Genomic DNA, 24,925 nt, shown 5'->3' with positions numbered 1-24,925 from the left:
AATTTAGCCAGTCTGCATTTTTCCTGGATCTGACCATTAATTTTGCTAAAAGGAAGAAAAGTACAGGGAGTACCACTGACCATAAAAGGGCAGCTTTTGTGTTTCATGGACTTAGCTGGTGGTTGATGTTCGTATCTCTTTGCCGCTTCAATTCAAGCAAATACTGGGATTGAATTTGGCAAATTAACATGACGAAGTCAACGTCAAGACCCATTACAACAGAGAGAGAGAAAGTTCTTATTTGCAAGGTAGTGTCTTAACAGCCTGGTTGCAGAGGAACACTTTCCCTTCTTGCATTGTGTGGGTCATGTAATCATGAGGAAAATAAGTCAATGGTGATTAATTTGTTGATTTATTTTACCACTGTTTTTTTCAAAAGAATTCCTAAGAAGGCAAAAGAAATGTCATTTATCCTGCTCCCATCACAATCTTTAGTTTAATTTTGCAGAAGCACCTAGGTAAGCTCTTTTTCATCCCTGCAGTTTTGTTCAATGACTTCAGCTGAGGAAGACTGGCACCTGCTTGAAGTTGCACCTGGCAACTTCAAAATTTTCTTTTTCTTTTCTTGAGAGGAGAGTGTGAGAGTCTGGAGGATCTCCCATCTGGCTTTCTGCAGCTTTCAGCTGGCTCTGAGGGCTATATCCTGCTCCAGTTGTATCTGCATAAGGTTTGTTACTGTAATTTCATTGTGCTCACCTGCATGTCAGAGAGTTGGGTCTTAAAGGCCTCATTTAACCATGACAGTTAAAAGGGTTCTTTCTTCTGATTGTGAGGACTGGCATGTCTGTTGACTCCTGCAGTCCTTAATCTGGCAAATACCCTTGTAAAATCAAAGGAGTAGCCCCCGTGTCTAAACTAAGTGACCAAAACAGGGCCCTTAGCACCAATACAGGTGACTTAGCAGGACTGCTAACTGATGTTAGTCTTCTTCAGACTGTTACTGGAAATACCACATTTTGTACTGATTGTGCTCAGCTAAAGAAGTTTCTGGGTATAGCTGTTGTTGAAGTAACATCCAGAAGAAGTGTATTCAGGCAAAAGTCCCTAATTTGTGCCCTTGGATCCACCCTGTCAGCACCTTGAGTTTGTGGAAGGTGAAAATATTCAGCATGTTGCAGGATCTGATTAGTTGTGTGCAGTGCCCCTTTAAGATAAAGGTATCGGCCTCCCTTTGCTTTGCAGAAGGATATTTTCCATTTTTTCGTGACTGTTAAAACCAAATGTAAATGCTGGTGGTTTACAGCGCTGAGACTCTGCTGCGTGGGGCTGTCAATGGGGAAGTTTGTCAATGAATTCTCAGAAAGGCTAAGGGTGAACAGTGTTGGGAAACCTGAGCTATCAGCTGGCTCCTCATTTAAGAAAATTATTCCTAGTTTGTTGTAGTTCCCAGTGCAGAGAATTAATTAATTATAAAATTAAATGCTTAAAAGGGTTATTTTGGGGCTTATAAAATCTGAATAAAACCAAATAGGAATGATTCAATTGTTTATATAAAGGACTTCTTCCAGGAACATTTGATTGCTTGACCAGTCCTCACTAATTCCTACCACTCTGCTTGGGGAAAACAGACTCCTAAAACAGTAGTTTTAAATCCTCTTCACTACTCCTTCCTTTTAATTTCTTTTTGCTGTGACACTACGTTTGTTGTGTAGTCCCATCAACACACCACGGTAACAACATGACACTGTCTTCCAAATATAGCTTTGCTGAGGAATGTCTTTTTTTCTGACAGTTAATATTTGGTTTTGTTGCTCTTTTAGCCCCTCCTTTTGGAGCTGCGTGGCTGTTCTGCCAGCTTTGGGTAAGACGAGCATGCGTTTGTATGTGTGCATGTGTGTGTGTGCAGGGAGGGGGGTTGTCCTTTTTGGTACCACTGTGTCAGTATAATGATGTTTTGTTGTGGGTTAAATTGATAAAATAAATATCTCCTGTTTGATAATAAATACTGCAGTGTTTTTTAAACTTTATCTTGCAATTTAAGGCAGTATGCTTCAGTAATGAAAAAAATTATATTTCTAGTAATAGCATTTTACATTCACTTCGAAATGCTGTGAATTCAAATTCTGTAGTGTTACGTTTTAATAAGATGACATGGCTTTTCTCTTCAATGGCAACTGCTCTGTTTTATTGTTCAGTACTGATTTACATTTTAAACTGAACTGAACACAACAGTTTTGAACAAGAAAGAAATAGCAAGGTAGACTGAAATATTTTTAATTATTTTTTTTTTTAAGCAGGCGACTTTTTGGAAAGCTATATTCTGCAGTCTCCAAAATGTTTAAGTTGCTGTCGTGTGAACTCATGTGAGAGGAGGAAGACAGAGAACTGAAGTGCCTCATTCTATAGTGTGAAATGAGGTTTGTGGGTGGACTTTTCACAGGGCTGCATTATGCTTTGTCTCCATGTGACACGCTGGTTAAATGGACAGGACGAGCCTTTGTAGTTTTGCAATGTCCCATTGTTATTTAGCACATAAGAACAGCGCAGTATTGGTGCAGCTGTTCATAAACTGGTGATTGGAAAACCTTGTTCAGGGCAAGATAGAAAATGCTATATCGTAAGTCTGAGTCTGAGTCTTGAAGATGCTTCTGGCAATGTGAAACACTCCCTTTCCTTAAAAACACAATTACCTCTAATTCTCGTTGTGTGATGCTGCAGATGGAGACAGTACTGAGCATCTATTAGCAATTCAGATACACAGGGCTGAGGTCGAAGTTTTGATCTTTTATGCTCTCCGAGGATCTCTGAAGAGTATTTTTGGCCTGGGGGTTTTACACAGCCCTATTTTGTGGGAAATGCTAAGCTCCTGTTTCTTTTCTTTCTGCTTTGCTGAGGGTGGGGTTCTGAAAGCCACTGCTCAAAACTTCAGTTGTAGCCTGTCTTTTTGAAGTAGTTGCATTTTAAATACTTTGTGAGCTGAAAGTATTCTAATTTCCCCTGGAATAACAAACACCTTCCTCTAACGGTAGCCGAGAGGAGACTAGCTAACAACACTTTTCAAACACACAATCCCCAACTCGAAATCTCATACCCCAGGGTACCAGACCGGTTCTGCACTGCTGACCTGGACATTAACCTTCTACTTTAGCGAGGAAGGAAGGGTTTGGCCTGAATGGCAGATTTGGGGTGTTTGCTAGAAAGCTGGGGTGTATAAACCAATAACTAGATGTCTTCAACTGTTGCAGCTGCCACCTTGCATCAGGGGCTCCTGGGAGCTTTTGCTGTTTGTAGAGTCCCAGAGAGCTGGTGCCATGCAGGGAGAGCAAACTGAAGGGTCAAGAGGATGTCAGGTATGTGCTCACCTAAGGTGTTTCAGATGTCCTGGAAAAGCCATACAAAAATGCTAGGATGTATCTGACACCTTCCCACATTCCTTGCCCAGGCTATGGAGTTGGGGAGCACCACTTTGTGGCATTTTAACACTGATCCTGAGAAGTCTAGATGTTTGTCTGGCAGGTCTGTGTTGGTGGTTTGGAAATTTAGGTTTCCTCTGTACTGGGAGGCTTATTTTCTGGATACTCCCAGGTTTTATCATGATCGTTGAAATTCAATATAAGAGGACGGATCTGTCCTTGCTATTATTTACTCATAGGTGCTTGGTTTAGGAAGCAGCTATCACGGAACAAGGTGAAAATATCAATTGGCATGTTGATCACAGTGAAGGCAATATGCCACATGTATATTTCTTCCACTGAATGCATACAAACATGGGACTCATGAGATGACACTCTCTGTTGCACTGGCTGCTATATAACAGATTAAAGCTTGGAGCAGTTTGTTTGATTAATTCCGGTGTAGCAGAGTCCATTGCTAGTATGTGACCAGAGCCAGTGAGACAAAGGATGATCTTCAGAACGTGTTAACTGTGGGGGAGCAGGGGTGACTTTCACAAAGGTCACAGAAAAGGTCGGTCCCAGCTTGGTGGGTAAGTGATATCCCTGCAGGAGAGAGCAAATGCTGCTTTTACATACGTGAGGCTCTTATTTGCTCACGATGTGACAGTACAAAAGACAATCAAAATGAGTTAATATATTCATTCTTTTCTTTTTTTCTCTTTCTTGATGAGTCATTGTAATTACTGAAAACTAATATATTTTCCAACATTAAAATATTGCATTGGGCTATCAATATTCTAGTGTACTCTTTCATATTCAGAATGTGGAAGGGGGTTGCTAGAAGATAACTTCCTGTATTTAATTAAGTAGCTTATATGTACATGGTACTTTTCAGAAAAATGAAATGAATAATCTCAGAAAGGATATTGTCAGGGTGCAGAGTATGAAATGATATATTGCACTGTCTTACCTTATCATTATTTTCCATTAATGAAAATCTTAAAAAACAAAAAAACAAAATCACAAAATGATTATTCAATAATTTTACCAGCAAATGTTCTCACATCTGTGTATTTTGTGTTTTTCTTACAATCAGAAAACACTGCCTACAAAAACTCTGTTGGTCCTTTTATCTCTGCACAGGGTCACCTGGAATGATCTCAGCATTTCCATACAAGCAGTAAAGAGCTGCTTTTTCCAGTGTCAGACTTGCTTTCTGGTCCAACAGGTATGGGACTATGTGTTGAGGTTCTATTACTGTGAATTACATATTTATAATTTTTAAAGCACCTCTTTTCAGAAGCAAATTAAACTCTTTGGACAGGATTTGTAAAGTTATTGAGGTTCCTAAAATGCAGATAAACCCTAGCTGGGACTTTTAAAGTATGAATTAGGACTCCAAGATACTTCTGAGAATCCAGGTTAGTACATATTTGTATTTTTGGGCCAAATGTGGCCCTGAGTCACTTCTTGAGGACAGGATTTAGGAACCACTATCACTCGGAGATGTGTCCGAAAGCATGCAAATATTTTGCTGAATAAGACCAGATTTTAAAAAGTGTGTGTTTCAATGTTTTGTTTCATTTGACTGACAGACTTACACCATGCTTTGAATTCTGCAGTATGTGTATGGCTGGCTGAATTTCAGTACCGCATTTCCTGAATATGCAGGCTTTGTGCAGAAAATGATGGACTTTAATGCTGGCACCAACGTATGAAAGGAAAGTTTTCTTAGAAGCTGCCTGACATGTCACCCAAAGTCCCTTAAGGTAACTACTCTGCTGGTGAGCCTGGGCTTGCCTGGACTCTCATAAGCAAGCAGCTTTGGACTCTCGGTTGCTATGATGTCCTAAACTGTCTGAGATGCTGTCTCAGGCTAGCATGTAAAGCCCTATATAAATGTGAAATATTCCCAAAAGTCTATTTATCTTTGTGGGTGTCCTTGTTCCTTGCTGAAAAATAAAAGAATCCCATTAACGTATTTTGTAGAAAAATTAGCCCGTCTTTGCTTTTTTTTTTCACCTATTTCCTTCTCAGGAAAAAAAAATCAACCTTTTGATGACAAAGGTACTGGGTATATTCACAGGTTGTACATGTGTTTTTGGAGTTCTTGGCATTGCCAGGACGAGGTTCAGGATTACGAACAGCTTTAAGGTTCAGCTCTTTAGCAACAAGGCTGTCTGCAAAGCTGCTGTTGCAGTATCTTTAAGCAAACTGAACTCCTCTAACCTGATGGCTGGATTAGGAATAAGGACTAAATTTCTCTAAGTTTCTCCCATTTTGATATAATTTGGGAATATTTAGGGCTGAATATATTGTAGTCAGAGCTTTGCAGCCACTCTGTTTCATTGCAAGTGTACTCATTCTTAAAAGACAACTAGATCTGGTTCAGAAGCATGTTACGTCCACTGAAGTAACAATGTATTTGTTAGAATTAATTTTAATGGTAAATCCTCAACACAGGCAGATGTGCAACTTGGTGGCTGAGACTTGTTCAGTGCCGCAAAGCACACGTGGGCAGCACCCACTGTTCAGTAAGTGCCACATACAGGTGATCAGCCTGCAGCTGCTCTGACTCACAGGTGAGGATGTAGCGTCACCTGTGTAGCTACAGGTGAGGATGTAGCTCACAGGAGAGCATCCTCGCTGCCATGCAGCAGCCAGGAGCATCTACCATCTGGCAGGTCCACCCTCTCCCTTGATCGAAGGAGTCTTGCCTGAGAGTACACGCTTTGGTAATACAAAGTTCATATAATACACAAACAGAGATCACATATTCTATTACGAAGAGTGTTTGGATGAAGATATAACTATTGAAACGCTGAACTGGGAGTTCCGATTTACTTGCATGAAGATAATTTGTACTCCAATCCAGTGCAACACTTGTAGGTATGTTTAACTGTAAGTCTGTGAGCCTCATTGAAGAAGTATCAAATGGAGCACTTGCAGAACCGTTTATAAGATCATGATCGTACTGGTGAGAGATGAGGAAGCATCCTTGCGGATGGATAAACTGGAATGGTGCCTTCTTTTTGTGTTTTTACAAAACAAACAGACAAACAAAAATTGCCTAGAGTAGAATAAAAATCATAATGGCAGAAAGATGCAACGAAAAGCCTGACATTCTTCTAGTGTTCAACAGCCTTCATAACAATGCATGTTGTTCTACGGCAGTGTGTCAGCCACCCAGAGTATTTAGATCAGCAGTGGGGAGATTCATGATCCTGCAAGAAAATTTATAATCGTGACAAAAATGGAATGAAATCCAATTTCCCTCCTTTTTACGTATTTTATCTTGAATTGTACCTTATGTGACAGGACTGCAATTAATATCTCTTGTAAAACAGAAGGCTCGTTAAATTGGTCTCATTATGGTTGCTGAGGTTGTGTGCTGTTGCTGAAAGGGATTCCCCCATTATCTGTGTTTGACACGTACTCCTAATCAACCAGGCCAATTCTGCTTTATCAAAGGTCTGTCACATGAGTGGAGATAATATTTATTCTGACTTGTACTATTAGCTTAAAAAATGTAGGTTGCGTTGGCAGACACATAACCCTCTGTCACAAATGGCCATGCAGATCATTTATTGAGGTGTTCCCTTTCTGCAAAGGTGATTCTAAATATAGCCCACTTCACCTTTCAGTACAGGGGACCCAGGTCATTTTGTTTTCTTAAAACCTCTACTTTCAAGGGATATTTGTGAAATTAAGTTTAAATAGACTGTGAGGAAATCTCACAGCAAGACGTGTTAAGGGGCAAGATTAATATCAATTCTGCAATTTCCTCCACAATTCATTGATGGAAAAAAAAAATCCAGCAGCCCTACATATCCAGCTTGTTTTGGAAGCTTGTTAGCAATAAATGTTCTCCTTTCTGAGAGGTCTTAATATGTATCACAATATTACCTTATTTGTTGAAAACTTTCTGAACACTTGGTTTTGTTTCATACCGATACTCAGTTTATGAGGGATACAGACATTTTCTCTGTGTATAGAACTGTTCATAGAAAACTGATGAGTTTTAACAGATGTGATAACTACTTTAGTCTGTTGGGTTTAGCAACACTAATACACTAACGCAAGGCTTAAGAACATCACTGGTAAAACGTTTGCACAGATATTTTCATACTGTTAGTGTTATGTGTTCAAAAGAAACATTTGTAGCTGTAATGCAGCCTCATATGTTTGTATGAGAAACCACCTACCCCAAACCGCAAACCAAATGCTCTCTTAGTTACATGTAGAGAAATTTTGGATAACAGGTAGATCCATACAAATGCTATATATACATATAACCTATACAAATGCTGCAGACTTATTTTTTATTTTTCATCCTTTTCCTTCCATATACAGCATCTCTTACCAGGGGAGGATGCTTCCTTGTCTCCAGTAATACAAAGCAGTTTCCGATTTGAGGGAGAAGATGGGGACTGGGAGGAAGGGGAATTGACGGTGCCCATGCCAACTGTTTGAATGATGCTGCAACACCCTGACCAGGACTGATTGCTGGGAGAATGACAGAGAAATGAGATGCAAGGGTGTTATTGGCTATGGGAGTCCTTATTTGGTTGTTTAAACTCTTTTTTTTTACATCAGCATAATTTCTTTCTTAGATTACCATGAAACTGAGAGAACACTGACCTGCATTTTGCAACAGACCCCTTGGTACAGCAGTGCTGAATATTGGCTGATACTTCAGACAAGGTAAATGAAGCCAGGAGAAAACAAGCATCCTTCCTCCCCAGAAGGAGGTGTGGGAACGTGATTGCTGCACAAGTCACTGTCACATCAAGGAGGAAGGTGAGGAGTTGTAAGCGTGCTGAGCCTGAATGAAAACAGATACTGTCCTGCAAGTGCCTGGAAGAGGTTTTGCAGGAGGGCCCTTACAAGCTTAGTGCCAGATCTCTTGGCCTCTCCCTTCCTTTTGTCTTGGGGCTGATGGCTGAAATGCTGGGTGTTCAGGAATCGAATTATTTCCCAGTCACTATTCTGTCCCTGGGAAAGCTTTATCTGCTAATGAGGGCCTTATGTTTATGATTTGCTCCACTATGCAGAAAAGCTTCAACTGGGACTGTAATTCTGAAGACAACATTTGTCTCCTCCTACAAGAGATGATCTGAGTCAGTGTGTTGATGCCAAGTGATTGGGCCCTTTATTCCCTGTTGAGAAGGGAACTTTCCTGTTTTCTTTCTCTCTTTCTTCCCCTTCCAAGGTGAAAAGCTCTGTATTGTTTCTCTGGTCCCACACAGAATGATGGCGGAATAGCTGTATTTTACAAATGAACAGAGACAGAACACCGCACTAGAAAGACTTTAGTCTGATTGTTCTTAGGTACAGCATGTAGAAGGTTGAAATATCATATAGAGATATCATATGCTAAATCAGTCAATAACAACTTGGAAATTATTAATACGTTTTTAGCCAAAACATCTAAAACAGGTGAAGCTAAAAGTGAAATGAAGTTTCTGAATCTTTCCCTTTTGCAGACTCATCTTCCATGAGCTCCCAGTGTTGTGTGTACCTCTAACACTGTGTAGCTTGGTGCATAATTAACAACCTTAGTATAATGCCATGTTTGTTTATTCATACCTACTTCAGATTTATTAGATGAAATATCCTGAAAGTCAGTGTTGGAAATCAGAAAGCATGGAGCTAGTCTTTTGATGAATAATTTGTTGAGAAGTTGATGCTTTTGCAGACGTAAATCATCAGTTAAATAAACATGACTATAGACAACAGAATGGTCCTGGTGGGGTAGTCTCTGCCCCCTGAAGCTTAACCAGTCCCATTCACACAAAGTTCCTGCAGGCCTTGTAGAGCTGCTGCCTTGTACATGCAATGATCCGCTTGTCAGCTGCACGGTGGCAGTCTGAGTTAGCAGGAACTCCCCAGGCATTGCTGCGCTGGGAACAGTCAACAGCTGCATCTTACTTTGTGAGGAGCAATTGCTCCTCGCTTCAGTAGGGTTTGGAGCCAGACCTCTTTTTAGTTATTTACAGTACTCTGAGAAGAGGACACCTACCTGAACTGCAGTTTGCGTGGATTATCAGAGCACAACTCTGCTTGTGCTTTCAAATTTTCATTCATTTTTATTGCATAATGTATTGTCTTAAACACTTTGCAAGATGTGGCAGGAAGGATGCAGAAACACGGGGCCGCGTTTCCTGCAGTAAGTCCGTCTTTCCCTCTTTAGTGGACTGAGGTCTCAAAGGGAAAGTCCAAGAGTTGATAAGGGCAGGGAATAACTCAGTTAACAGAGCTGAGTGGCCAAATGCTGGGCAGGTTGTAAGTCCAGGCATGGTCTGATGCAAGAGGTTGATGTTCTGTAGGAACTTCTGAGCATAATTAGCAAACAACAGAGGCCAAATTCTTTCCTCTGAGTCTTCCTAATCTGGAGGAAAGAATGGAAAGAAAAATCTTGCATATGCAGAGCTCAGAGATGTGCATTATCCCAAAACAGTGGGGCTGAAAATGTAACTTGAAGTGTTTAGGGCAAAGATGAGCCTTTAAAAGGTCTTTCATTTAGAGATCTGGAAAACTGGAGAAACAGAGGTGAAGATGTCCGCTTGCACTGAGAGCTGATTTCTCGAGGTCAGTGATACTGGGGTCAGTTTTCGCTGGTTGTGGCGGACTTCTGGTTTTTTAATAATTGCACAGAGACATCTCAATATTTTGTCAAGAGAATGTAATGAAATGAAAGGGCAGTGGTTTATCTGAAAATACTGAGGGGAAATATTTGTGTTGTGAATGTTCGACTGTAGGAGTCAGGCTGGTATTTTGCCAGAAAATGTGATTTGGGGGAATTCTGTGGAAATTTCAAGAGATTATAAACAAAAGCTGTCTGGCAAAAGGTATGAAATCCAATGTTTTTGTCTTCTGAAACAGACTTATTTAAGAAATACTACAGATATGTGAACAATTGAACAGTGCAGGGGGTGGGGGAGGAACTCTTGTTCGTCCTTTAATCCTCCTTTAATTTCCTTCTGACCAACCTCATTTAAGTATCAAGATGACTGATTTCTAACTGCACCCAGCAAAAAAGAGAATTGTTTCTTTTTACTCTGTTTAAATTTTAAGCTTGGTGTGGATTTTTAGAAAGGAATGTCTTCATGGAAATTGGCAATGCCAATGGACTTAGAGTTTTCAAAGGAAACTCAATCCAGGCTTCATCAGTTCAGTTACTCATATGTGTGTGTGTGTGTGTGTGTGTGTGTGTATACACCCCCCCCCCGCTGCACTTTTATTTCAGAAAGAACTCGAACAAGTTGGACTTCAGTTCAGCACCTTATCTAAATATTCCCCATAGGTAGATATGTACTCAGCTGACTAGCTGCTAAATTGATAGCTGCCCTAGAAACATTGTCCTTGCACTTTAATATCACAAAGGCCTTCTGTTTTAATTCCTTATACATAAGGAAAAATAGAATGGGTTCCAGTGTGAATAGGACAAGAAAATGGCATGCACATGTGTGTGAAGTTAAACATATGTGTAAGTGGTCTACGTACTGCAGCCTATACTAATAAAAATTACAGATTTGGTAATTTTCAATTACTTTTTCACTCAAAATGGTTGATGAATGGCTTTTTATTCTTGTTTGGAAAAATATTTTATTTTAGAGTTTATACAGCATTTCAGACTGCACAAAACATAAAGTTCTGACTTGTAGAGCAAATAGAACAAGCCATTATGCTGGAAAACTGCTCTGTGTCTGCCTGAGTCTTCTCCCAGTTTCTCTTAGCTATTACAGACAGCTTGAAATGCCTTCCTTTTTTGTGCTTATATACAATGCCTATCTTGCATCCATATTTTCTATCCTCTAGATCATACTATATTAAAACAGTGTGAAAGTTAAAAGTGATTTTGGCAATGTATCAAAATTATTTCAGGAGTAACCTTGTTCTTAATTTTCTATTAATAGGTAGTATTTTTATAATAAATTCATTTTATTCATCAAAAAAGGATTTTGTGTTTCTCCAAATGGGTAGCTCAGTGCCTTTTTATTGGCTCTAAGCCTAAACTTCAGCAAGTGTGTGATCAAGTATACCAGAAAAATCCTTTGTCCATTGCTAAACCTTATGAAATTGTAGATCAAAAGAATTTTCCTATCTTACAAGGACTGTGGTACTATTCATGGGCTAAAAATGACTGTCAAAGTAATAAAACAACTACTGTTGTCAGGGAAAGATTAAAAGCAGCAGCTGGATTGTACACAGTCAACTTTAAAATCTTTCTCTAGGAAGGTAGATGCTTTAGAAAATGATCTGGCTTTTCAGTTGATTTGCCATGATTGGCAGCCCCACAAAATGGCTACTGACACAGGAACTTGCAAAAGAAAGAAGCCTTTTTTTCCCTTTAAAGAGAATATTCTGCTTCTTGCCTTCTTCCAAATTGGGCTCTGCACTTGGAAGTGAGATGTAATGCAATGTCATGGCAATGATGGGTGCCAGCCTTTTCCTCTGTTTTATCCAATTTACCTATCCTCTTTTTTTCTGAAATCATTCCTGCTGTCAGTTTTCTGCAGCTTGTATTTTAACCTACGTTCTTTTTACTATTTTAGTTTTGTTCCTCGAGTTCATCTGTACATTTTGCAATTCTCCTTAAATTCAGTATATTGCAATATTAGTTTCCATGTAATTTTTCCAAGATCATAATCAGCTGGAACAGTACCAAATACATCTAATCTCCATTCAGATTCTACCTTTATCCCTGGTATCAAGGAGTGAAATTTTTTAATTGTCTTCAAACTTCTAGCTATCCTGCCCCTTGGATTAGCATGTGTGCAATCTTTGAAACTTTATTTACACAAGATCAGTGTAATGGTTTCTTTAATTACTTCCTTTCTTTCCATTTTCATTATCTTTCTTATTTCTAGTCATCCAGACTTTCTTGTTCTACTGAATGAAGTAGACTATCTTTCTATCTGTATCACAAGATTTGGCCATCTGCCTTGCACTTGTTGGTGATTTTTCCCAGATTGTTGCTGTCTTTAGGGTTTTCTTTCCCTACACCTTTTTGATTAATATTTATTTCTTAACCTCTTCCCTCAAATATTTCTGACTGCATAACTTGTTAACTTGGAGGGTAGTTTATCTTCTTTCATCCTGACAGCACCATTGGAAATCAGCTAAATGGTTTGCCAACTCTTTTCCTCTCCCTGCCTTCTGATTCCAGCCCTCCTAGTATATCAGATTGTAATTCTGGGCTCCACATTCCCCTGTGAACATCACTGTACCTCTCCTCACCTCTGCTTGGCTAGGTTAACAAATATAAGACCTGTTTGTCTGTGCCGTTTTCCCTTAGGGTTATGTGCAATGGAGTTATGAAACGGACAGCTTTGTTCCACTACACCCTTTTTTCAATGCATTGGTCTTAAAACCATGTATGTGTTTGGCTTTTGTGGGTCTAAGAATGCATGTGTGTTGCATAATTTCTCACAACTCAAATTCATTAGTGGTGGCCGTGCCAGGCCTGTAACGTGCCCAGTTTGTAAGCATGTACGTTTTCTTCTTGCCCATTCAGATGCTGGACTTGGAACTTACTGCCCCGCAGTTATCAGGTAACATCAGCGGTGTTCTTCATATCTGCGCTGAAGGTGGAAAACTTCAGCTGGGAGCCAAAAGTTACTGTCCTTTCTGATCTTTTTTCAGTGCCCTGCCTCAAAAACACAAGATCCTACAGTAGGTGACAGTTGAACTGATCCAGAAGGAATGGTGTGCAGAAGAGCTGCCGAGTAGGAGAGGCGCTGGATGCGGCCGCTGGCACAATGGCAGGCAATGTGGTCCACCCCCTCGGCAGTTACCCTGCTTACAAGCTCCCTTTACCCAAATCTGTAAGCACCACCATCTGAATGCTTTCAGCTTCTTTTTGGGCTCAAGCTCTAACAGCGGCACCAAACCTCACCCTTGCTGACCGTGGACCTTGAAAAAGAAAAGAAAAGGACAATGTCTGATGGTTTTTTCAGATCTTTCTGAAGGAGAAATACAGATAAAAGCAAAGCTCTTTGTGACTGATTTTTTTCACTATCTACTTGAAAGGCAGTGGGTCAGAATTAAGGCATTTTTGCTGCGGAGGAAATGTGTGGGATGTTGGCTGCAAGCCAGTAGCCACTAACATCCCTGCTGCACTAGGAATACTTGAATGAAGTGGGCGTCAACCTCGGGAGAGCGGGCAGCACTACCTACATCAGAGGAAAACCTCTTCATTGAGATTCAAGGAGTAAAAATACTGAATGGAGATAAACTGGTCTGGTAGATTTTTCTGTGAGGGATAGTGAAAATGCAAGATTCGTCATCCAGTCTGGAAGAACGTCCTCTAAGGTCCTGTGCCTGTCAGGTCCCATTCATTCTGTGGGAGAAGAGATCCATACAGTCCCTGACTTCTCTGGCAATTTTAAAGTTTCATCTTCTAGTTCTGTTTTCTCAACACAAAGAATGATGAAATAACATCCGGAAACTTTCAGCCAGTAGTCCTTGCTACAGCCAGTCTTTTAGTATTTTTTTCCAAAACAAGAATAAAGATCTGAAGTGTGTCAAATGCTTTTATAGAATATAATTTATACAGACAATCATCCTGCTTGTGTCCAGCTGAATATCCACTGGGGAAAAAAAGTGATTTCTAGAGTTCCTTTGTACCACTAAATTATGAATCTGAAGGATCAAACAGAATACTCCCAGTGTTGTCTTTCTCATTGTTATCTGCCCTAGTTACAGAACTAAGCCATCTCGCTGAGTCAGTCACCAGTTCTATCCAGTCTAAATATGACCACATTTTTCTTGAATCAAGTCCATCATCAAAATATCATGCCTATGAAATAGTTTTTCTTTCCAGCTCCAGTAATGTGATATGTAAGCAACAGATTTTTTTGTCCGAAACTGCAGATCTGTTCTCAGTATTCATAAGGGAAAGGAGATTCCCATCTTATTTGTGACATCATTAAATTATTAGAAAGTAATACATTCATTTTTTCAAACAAGGAAAATGGCAATGATGGAAAAAAGGAAGGAAGTGTTTTGGCTAAGTGTTGGCACTGGACAAAAGTGGCCATATAAAGACAGAATGGCTAGAATAGAGCATCACATATACTTTAAAAAGCTCTTCTCACATGGAAAATAAAGAGATCCTGGACAAGTGGCAAAACTACTTCTGTGTAAATCTAGATGTTTACATGGTAGTGATGATTTAGATGTTGGATACAGTTGTGCGTGTTGGCTCAAACATGTCTGGTCTAATAACACTGAGTTTACGGAAAGCTAGGGGCTAGAGGATCCAAAATGACAGCTAACTGACATGGATGAAAAAAGTGAATCTGAGCGGGATTTGGGAAAGCTAGACCCATGAACTGGAGCAGGTCTACCAAAGCAGACAAGGTAATTATTGGCTTTGCTTTTATTATGGATAATAGCTTTGTGTTGACAATTTGCCTTTCAAATTCTGGTTTTGGAAATGACCTGTAACAATGTGTTTGTGGACAATTGGTTTGCAGTGTCCTACCTCTTGGGCAGAAAACCTGGGGCAGGGGGAAACAGCTTTAGCGCCTCAGGGCTGTATAGTTCCTGTGGCTGGTAAACTGAAAATCACCAAACCAACAGAGCGGGTCTAGGTGGGTTGGTGGGTAACGTCTGGTATGAATCAAGCCTGTAAGATCAGGGAAAGAAATGTACTTGCTAGAGCAAAACTAATTTTTGGACTTCTAATGAGTTGGAAAAGTGAATTAGGGCTGCAGCTTGAAAAAAGGGGTGAGGCTGAGGAAATGTGCAGCCAGGAGAGCCCACTAACCGATGGATGTGGTGGAAGTTGCAATTGCCAAGGTAAGTGTGGACATCTGTGAGAAGACACAGAACAGAGCCAGGAGTCAAAGTCTGAGATGAGGAGAAGGGCCTGGAAGAAAGCTTAATGGCAGCAACATAGGAAGGAGAGAAGGAATGATGCAGAGAAGGTTTGGATGCAATATTGGAAGATGCTTAGACACTTCAGCAAGAAAAATGGTCCGAGGGGTAAAATACTCAGGAAGGTGGAAGAAAAGAATGTAATTAATGTCTTCTGCTGTGAAGAACCTTTCTTTTTCTGAGATCCTTGGGTAGCAAGCAGCAAATTAGCAAATCCTCAAAATGAATTTTGAAAGTAACCACACTTTCTACTCTGAGCGAAAAGTTTAAAATGTCTAACGTAGTTTTTGTAAGGAAAAGGAAAATGTGCCGGAGGGCTGAGAGTTCTTAAGACCAAGTTATAAACCTTTGAAAATAGGATTTTATAATGGAAATGCAGAGATCATTAACTATTGTAAGCACCTCTAAGAATGACACCTCTATAGTAAATTACATTCAAATTAATATAAAACTGTAAAGATTCCCTGACAGCTTTGATTATGTAAGTTGATTTTAGTAGTTAAATGTTGACTTTCTATAATGCATTCTCCAAATATTATACTGAATGCTGCATCATATATAACAATTACCATGTCACAGTGCTATTTTGTGTAAATTAAATTATTGACAGCAATATAATTTTGTATTCACTTTATTATTTTGATTCATTTTTCTGTCAAAATATACAATGACTCTTCACTAGATTTAGAAACCAGAAAAACTCTTTAGATGGTGAAGTATTATTCTCCATACATTATTTTTCCTTAGCCTGTAATGAGGTTGGGAGAGAGAGAGGGAAGCAACATTTCATTCCTTCTCTGACATTATGTGTGTTTTTAGACACATTGTCAACTTCAAATCATGTTACAATAAGTGTGCTTATCAGAAAGCCTGCAAAGTCCATGGCAGTCCTGGTCAGCCTCTCCGGGCGTGCTGCAGACCTGGTGTTTTTAGTGTGCTCCAGCACAAGCGCTGTCCTGAATCACAGGACGGGGTTTATGATACGTTGATTATTCAGCCTGGCTTTAAGGAAGGTCCGTTGTACATCACAGGGTGAATACTTCCTGTTCTTTGATATTTCTTATGGATAAAAGTGAAAAACATCATCTGTTTGGTGCTGCTTTTTCTTCCCACCTTTTCTTCCCATGTACTTTGTGGGTTATGGCAACAGTGATTGTCCCTCCTTGGATGCCTGGAAAGTACTTGCAGGTTGTGGTTGTAACTGCAAATTGATACTTGTAATGCAGCACTTAAAGTTTTCTCATTAACCCTCCTCCAGATGCACAGCCTGTCAGCTCCTCGCGACCTGCTGAAAGCTGGAGTGCGGAAATTGGGACACCAGCTGCGTCTTCTTAGTGGATCTCGGCTCTTCTCTAGGCAGGTACCCTGACCTCCGCTGCAGAGCCAGTCCAGCTGGGTCGCTTCATGTAAAGCTCAAAGTCTGTGTCAGAAAGACACAGGCAGGCCCCAGAGTGACTCTGAAACATGGTTTTGGGCGCCATCCTACAAGGTGGAAGAAATGGGCTCAGCTGCGTTTAGGCAGAAAAGAGGGCTGCACATCACACACCGTGGGCAAGGACTCTAACTCTGGGCATAAAAATTCCTTCCATTCTGAGTGGTGGTAGAAAGGCTCAGAAAACGCTCATCTTCTCAGCTGGTCCAGACCAAGGAGGTTGGGGAAAGCCTACTTTGGAAATCTCAGCGGGGTTTAGTTATGGATTAGATGCAGCCAAGCCTTAGTCACGTCTGCATTTGTTCAATAATAAAAAGCAAAGGCACATCGGCACTCCTGAGAGCTCAGGAAGCAGCTTCTGGTCCCTGTGGCCGTACAGCTGTGGGCTAGGTCCTTCTTCAGCAAACTGGCCCAGGTCTGTGCCCCATGTAGTGCCCTGGGAGCCTTAAACCTAAAGATTATTTTTCAGATGCTCTTTGCAGTTGTGTTATTCAGCTGTACTGAGCATGTGAAGTTGAGGAGGCTGAGAGGAAAGCTGCAAGTTGCCAGCATGGTGAGGATGGGACAGGGGATGAGAGGTAACGAGGGAGGGCTAAATCCTCTCTGAGTTCTCCATGGATTTAGCAGTGTTCTCCAAATACGTCGAAGTTCATTTGTCTGTTGACCTGAGGTTGGGAACACATCAGTAAAATATATTCGCTTTCTATGGCAGCACAAAATTGAAAAAACTCGTCTGATACTGATGAAATACGCTGAGCCATTGCACTTGCGTTTAATTCAGTATGAAATGTTATTATATTGTTAGGTCTGCACCATACACCAAATTCCCTTGTGCTCAGTTTTAAGGGGCAGAAGCCCGAAGAGACGCTTGGCAGTCTCTGTTGGGGATTAATGGTAGTGCTGAAAGTAGATGTCACTTCTTAGCCTGGATCACTCCTTTTTCCCTTTGCTTAGCCTCTGTTTGATATGGCACATGCAAGATCTGCAGCATGGTGGCAGTAGTAGTAGCATGGACATGGAAAAGAATCTGTTTGCTTGAAGACTGATCTGTTTTTCTATTAAATGGTCTGATAGAAAAATATTAGAGCTCTGTCAGCCTTGCCCTCCTAAGATAGAGCTATTGACATGTATTCTGTTGGCAAACTGAACGTATTAACAATTATTGCAGAGGCAACTGTGGAAGCCCCATGTCAGCATGACCATTTGTGTTAGCTGGTTTATAAAATCCCTGGAAGCCATCGATGGATAGAAGAATCATTTCCTTCTAGCTTCTTGTCTAACATGTAGCAGGCATCCCTCCTTTGAATGTTTAACTTGTAAGGAAAGATCCTGTCCCTGCATCTTTCTGCATGTAATTTCATCTATCTTTCCCTGTATGAAGCAGTTTCACACACAAACACATGTACAGCAGTACGGTTTTAATAGAATCGGCTTCTCTTGGGAGCAGACAAATAGACTTGGGTCTTCTTCTGGCACAGGCACAAAATGCTAAGCCGTGATGCTGAATTTCTCATTTGGCCTCATTTCTTGTTTGGTTTGCCAATGTGGGAGTTAATCGTATAAACACAGAAATATGGAGGATAGGGAGAAATACGTTCTGTGCTGTCCTGTTTGTGTAGCTCTGTTTCTCGCTGGCTTTGTTAATATATTGCTTACAGCAGTTTAAATGGCAGGGGTGATGAGGAACAGGTGGTGATGAGGAGTTAATGTGAGAGGACATGGAGAAATCACGTTGCTCGATAGGAAATTGTTCCTCCCAGCATATTTCTGTGCTAGCCCATACAAGTGGGACTCTATAACAGTATCCTGTGACTACACCAGAAGATACAACAGCATTGAGTTCAAGTGTTAAACAGGTATATATCCTGTTTCAGCTAATTCTGGCATCTGAGATTTTAGGTGGCAGTCATTCCCCTTGATGTGTGAGTGCCCAGACATTGTGGTGATGAGCTAGGCCTTGTTAGGACCTCGGGTTACTAACCTGGAGAGAGGAATTTTGCACAAAAGGAAGATTTAAAGCTAAACCAGAGCAAACAAGTACTAATAGCTGGTTAAGTTATCCTGAGAGTTGGGAAAGACAAACCTGCTGGGCAGGTATTCCCTAACAATGTCTTTTTGACTTTACTAGCGTGCCTTCTCCTCGATGTATCCTCTGTTTGTTCAAAGAAAATCATCTGCTCCTCTCAGTTATTTCAAAGTAAAGTCACAAGAATAGCTTGTTCCCACTCTATTCCAAATATAGCTGTTGGCAGCAATTGCTGAGATAAGGGGGAAGGAAAAGGAACTACCAAGGAAGAGGAAAGGCAGGAGGGGGAAGAGAGAGAAGAGAGCTGAAAAGGTTGGACAATAGAGAGGAGAGAGAGAGATATGAATGAGAGGGGAGGTGAAAGAAGAAGGACAATACATCGCAGCAGAGAAAACAAATCAAAGACAGAAAGAAACTCCTGCAAAACAGGTGGAAGCAGCCCAAATACAGAACGAAAAGGACCATGCCCACCCTCAGGAGAAGTCTGAGTTTTAGCCTTGAAAAGTAACCAAACCTTAAATAAAATCATGTCCAATTTTGACTTTCACTCAGATTGTAGGGGTTATAGCATCAGAAAACTTATGCTAATTTATACCGCTTGAAGATCTGGCCCTAGAAATGTAAAAGCAAAACATGTTGCTTATTTTAATCTCTTGTGGGATTTTTAAAAAAATTCTCTGCTCCAATAAACTTTGCTGGCAGTTCCTGACAGAAAGCCATCCGTTGGGTAAATTCGCTGAAAGTGAACCTGAACACCCTTCTCCTCAGGAGTTCACAGTCAGGATGGTCTTCTGGTGAAACTGGAGCAGGTAGGCATACCCTTGGGAGCAGAAAATAAATGATGATAAAAACTAAGGAAAAGCCGGAACCACACTCAGACTGACTTACCCAGAGCAAAGAGCTGAGGGTTTTCAAGGCTCAAGGCAGACTGGTTTAAGACCAAAGCACAGAGAAGTGAGACATAAATGGCAACAGGTTCTGAGAAGTGGCACATAGACAGGGCAAACGCAAAAGCCATACCCAGTTCTGAAGGTGCTGTTTCCTATAAAGTGCGTATGTCCGGAAAGCCTTCTGACAAGCTTTCTAAGTACTCAAACACTAGGTAATGGGACCAACAGGAGAACTGAAAATGTGACACTTGCTATACTTCTTTTATTTCAGTCCTTCAAGGAAGAAGGTCACTTGCATCATTAAGGGATGTGCTCGATTAGTCTCTCTCTGGATTAAAGGCCCACTGCAGCCATGGGACAAGGTGGTATTTACCCAAAGCACAGGAGACGCGTTAGAGCAGGAAATACAAGGGTAAGTGAAACTAGTTTCAGAAGAAAGGACTGGGAAGTAGAGCTTAGCAGTCAGACTATCACTATTCAGAAACAGTGTCATCATTATTTTGAGAGTCTTGTCTCATGAATGATATGTATTCCAGTTATTTTCCCTGTTATGAGAAGCAACTTTTTTTTTTTTTTTTTTTTTTGGTTCCCCCAGCAAGCATCATGCAGAACTGATATTTTAGCCTTTCAGCAGGGATGCTCCCTCTGTGGCTCACTCCCAGCACCTCTCTGGGGTACGTGGTCTCCATCCTGACACCTTTGGGGCTACGGGGGTCACAGCCTGTGGGACAGCCATCAGGCAGCCCTGCTGCCCTCGCCGAGATCTCTGACTCAACAGGGCTATACTTTGGTCTTTCTCTAGGTAGCACGCCTGTGATGTAAAGCTTTATGGGTGCTGTTATATGGTCAAACACCAGCAGCACTCAGCCCAGCGCACTGCTTTTTGCTCAGCTGCCGTGTCCTCGCCGGCTCCCGGGAGCGTCTTCCCCCAGGAGAGGGCAGTGGAGCCCGCACACGCTCCCCGCTCCCCTCCCGCCGGCTGCGGGGAACATCCATTCCCACGGGTGTTACGAGAGGAACAAAAGGGGTGAGCAGAGGTAGGACCACGGATTTAATACATATGCTAGAAACCAGGTACGGGAATATCCAGGAAATGTTCTGTCCGTTTAATAACGAGAATAGGTTTTGGGCAAACAAGTTTGTTGTTGCTTTTATTTGACTGGAAGTCTTCTCTGCACGCATACTTGTTGACAGCCGCACAAACTTAAACTAGTAACTTGGTGATTCCACATGGGTTTGTTTAATTCCTATAGCCCAAATTAGAAAATGTTATTGACATTTAAATAACCCTTCAGGATGCTGCTAAGGCTCTCCCGAGCCAAATCTTCACAATAAAGTCATTTACTTATTTCAAATTTACAGGCATTCATCCTAAGACAACAAGCAGCCTTGGCTGAAAACCGCAGAGTGTGGTTTCGAGGTACTGTAATTAAGGGCAGGCTGGGATGCCTTCTCCTCTGCTCTTTAACCATCCCCTTCCCCTAGCATGCCAGCAGTCAGGCAGCTGTTTTCTGTAGGTTCACGTTTACAGCAGGTTTCCCTGGCTGGGTACCAGGTTTCAGTGACTGGCCAGTACAGGCTGAGAGCCTGTATCAGGCCTGTGAGGGGCAGGCAGGGTAGATTTAAGGGAAATGGCTTTCGTCTGCAGCCTGGGAATCCAGCAGACACCCCTGGGAAAAGAAAAGGTATTAGTAAACGGGCATTTCTTCCTGTGAGGACATGACAAATCTCTCTACCCCCAGTGAAAAGGGGCAAATTTAGGAAACTCTGAAATCCGGCTTTGGAGAGAACTACTCTTTTATGTGAAACGTTAAAAAACCCCACCAACCCCAATCTGAATCTAGCCCAGACTTAGGACAGATGTCCCTTGCTGTTGTCAGAGGACAGGGTCACTCACCTCCTATCCAGGAACAAGTCCCTGCTCCCAGCTGAGTCCCTACTCCCGAGGGCACCGGCTGAGCTGGGGCCACCTTAACATTCCCAAAAGCAGCGGGGTGCACAGTGGAAGTGGCAGGGTGCGTTTCCCAAGCAGGCCTACTAGCATCGCTGCTGTTAGCACGTGAGGTTGGTCGAGTTTTGGTACAAAAGCATAGTAACCCCCTGGGGAGATGACTCGAATGTGTGATGTTAAGCTGGTTAAATGGTGCTGCCAGCTCCGCAGATGATGAGCTGCCTTTTCTTCCTCAGCCACTCTCAAGCTCAGGTATGGAGGCACTGACAATTTTGTGGAGGCACAGACCTCCTGTCTCAGGTACTTGTGGTAAAGAATGACTGCAGGAAAGTATACCCAGTGCGATGTCAGCTAGCACCTTGTTAAAAGAGCAAATACAATAAAACCAAAGGGGACTGGTTTCAAAGAAATTCGGAATAAAAGAGAAGTTCTGCCCTTCAGCTCTGAACGCTCCTCACTCAGTGCTATATCCAGTCAGACATGTCATGCGCGTACGAGGCGCAGCTCCTCTCTTGGTGCGAGTAGGGCTTTGGCAATTTACACCAACAATCTGTCCGTCATATGAAACCACGTGGTTTATAGGAACCACAGGAATCAGTAGTATTTTTTGCGTGTAAGGCTTATTGACGTCAGTGCGAGTTGGATGGTCTAACCCTCGGAGTCTGGTATAATCAGCCAAACGGGGATCAAAGGCACAAAGCACATGCAAAGCACTACAGCAAGAATATCTGAAACGGGACCAGAAACATTTGAGTTTCATCTGTCAACATCTTCCTGAAGACCAAGCATTAACTACGTTTCCATCTTGCCCTGCACCAGATCCTGCTGCCATTCAGACAAAGCTCCCATTGAGAGAAGTCGAGTGACTTGATTGTCCCTGTAAAGGCTGGAAAGCAGACACAATTTACCCCATTCTTGAGAAGGCTTTTAAAATTGACCAACAAAGTCAACTAATAGTAGTATTCCTTAGGTGCAGTTAGCCAGGAGGTACGTTAAATTTTATTTGTGTCAGTCTTTCATTGAATCCTTCTCCATAGTGGAAGAACATTAAATTCGCCAAGTTAGTTCAAAGGTGGAATTGAGACGTGGGGAGGTTAAGGTGGGATGTGAAACCTTGGTTCTTTTTTCTCCTGTGTGCATTATGATTTAGTGTCATCAGTGGGCACGTGGTATTTTCAAATAATACAGGAAGACATTGTAGAGTATCCCTAAAACCTGTACCTGATACATCTGCAACATTTTGCAGTGAGGAGGATACTGTACTTAGAGTTACCTGTTTCTCAAATTCATGTAAAGTAACTTGCCCCACCGCACAACAGATTCCAATATTTTGTTCTTTCATAGTAGCGATTAGACCAATTATAGCTCGGCTGTAATGGGAAGGTACAATACAATTGCTCCTACTTCTCAGTCAAATTTCCCAGAACCTGTCTCTCTCTCTCTGTCTCTCTGTCACAATTTAACTTTTAAATTGAGATGGTTTTTTTAAACGAAAATGTCTAGAATCCTACTGAAACTGAACACGAGCTTTCTTTCAACTAAATCTCATACGCTAAAGTGTATTGGCCATACATTAAGTGCTAGAAAGGACTGGTAACAAAATCTATGTTAAAAACCACAAAGTATTATGTATTTACTAATTACTGTGCACACTTCCCTGATCACCCATAAAGGAAAATATCTAGGTTTATGCCTACTATTCCTTAGCAAGTATGACAAATGCCCCTAAAACTTTTACTTTTTCAGGCACACTCCTGTCTAGCCTGGGCTCTGCGGTGACCAGACAAGTAGTGAACCCGGAGCATCACCAAAGGCAGTGAAACAAAACCAGAGGAACTGAGAGAGCCTCTCTCAGCTGGGGTGTGAGGTGTTGCGTGGATAAAGAGGGGCCTGGGAGACAGACGCCCTGTGACAGCGTTTGGGACCCAAGGCAGAGGTAAGTGCACGCGCCATAGGGGACACCCGAGCGTGCCACGCTTCTGTGGCACATGCTGTGATGTACTAAAAGCTGTAAATATTGGTATCTGCAGTTAAAAATGAAAGTGAAGAGTTTTTAGCTTTCCTATGTATTCTCTGGCTTGTTGCTTTGGAACAGGAGTGCGCTTTTGTAGCATCTCTCGTATGTTGCCGTGTCTTGCTGCTGCTTGGGTTGTCAATGGGTTTTTTTTCCGCAGACCACTGAAAAGGGGCCTTGCACGCTACAGACCATATGTGAGAGCTGCTTTCCTAAATGCAGGCATAAACAGCCATAAGATGAAATATTCCTAAGTAATGAGATTAGTGACATGAACATAGCATGGGATACAGCTTTCAAAAATAATTACATCTGACACCCTCATCAGCAAGGAGATGTAGGGGCTGCAAGCTCTGAGCTTGGGAACGGCATATGAAAGATTGGCTTCTCCTGGGAAGGGAGGCACAAGGGAGGTTATTTTTAGTACTTTGGGGGGAAAAAAAAAAGCTAGAATTTAAGCACTCTTTGGTTTGATACCCTCATTATGGAGGAGATCATAAGGAAAGAAAAGCAAAAATGGGAGTGGAAATGGTACTGAGGATGGGGCCTCGGGAAGCCGTGGAAGTGGGACACGGCAGTGGAAGCAAGAGACTGGTCTGAGCAGGGGTGGAGCGGCGGGGATGGGATGGGGGGGGGGAGGGTCGGCGGGGGGGCACTCCGTGCCCCCCGCCGACCCTCCCCCCCCCCCATCCCATCCGCGGTTGTGCCCGTCGGTACAATAACAACCCACCGACGGCGGAGCAGGGGGTTCCGTTTTCGCGACGGTATATATAGATCAGACACTTTCCAAAAAAAGCAGCGACGCGCTCGCTCTCTGCTCGGCGCCTCTTTCCACCCGTAATTCAGAAAAAAAAAAAAAAGCTTTTTTTTTTTTTTTTTTTTTTTTTTTTAAAGAAAGGAGAAGCCTGATTCCGTGAATGCGGCTGTTTTCTGACCCGCCGCCGCTTTGCGGTTACCGGCTGCTGAGAAAGTGAGCGGGGTCCGGCGGGGCGGCCCCGGGACCTCCTCTGCTTTTCCGATCTTTTTTAAAATTTTCCGGAACGAGCCCTAAAAAGGGCAGGCGGGGCGGGGCCGGATCCTCGCCTTTTTAGGACAAGGGCCCCGCCACCGGAATACCCCCCTGGGCGGCGCGGCGGGCGGCGGCGGGGCGCTGCCCGGCGCGGCGGGGGCTGAGCGGGGCCGGGGCGGGTCGGGGCCGCCCCCGCGGGGCGCGAAGAGGGGGGGGGTGGGGGGTGGGATCGGGGGGGGGGGGGTGGTGTCGGGGCGGGCGCGGGGCGGCGGGTCCCGCACGCGGGCGCCCACGTGACCGCCGGGCCCCGTTCCTCAGTCCTTATATGGGCAGTGACGTCCCGGGCATTCAGGGGGCCCCCATAAATACTTACCGCCAGACT

The 24,925-nt window shown here is 42.4% G+C and overlaps 1 long non-coding RNA gene across 1 annotated transcript; it reads left to right on the top strand.

Moving 5' to 3' along the window:
- Window positions 1–3,203: 3,203 nt before the first annotated feature.
- LOC127018045 (uncharacterized) lies at window positions 3,204–8,129 on the top strand. Its single transcript, XR_007766682.1, has 4 exons — window positions 3,204–3,290; window positions 4,479–4,563; window positions 4,958–5,104; window positions 7,949–8,129. It is a non-coding gene; the product is annotated as an uncharacterized LOC127018045 (long non-coding RNA).
- The last annotated feature ends 16,796 nt before the right edge of the window (window positions 8,130–24,925 follow it).

The sequence above is a fragment of the Gymnogyps californianus genome, chromosome 6 (genome assembly GCF_018139145.2).
Source record: "Gymnogyps californianus isolate 813 chromosome 6, ASM1813914v2, whole genome shotgun sequence".
In the NCBI taxonomy this organism is placed as follows: domain Eukaryota; kingdom Metazoa; phylum Chordata; class Aves; order Accipitriformes; family Cathartidae; genus Gymnogyps; species Gymnogyps californianus.
Note: the sequence above shows the minus strand (reverse complement) of the source record. Positions and strands in the feature narration are given on the sequence as shown.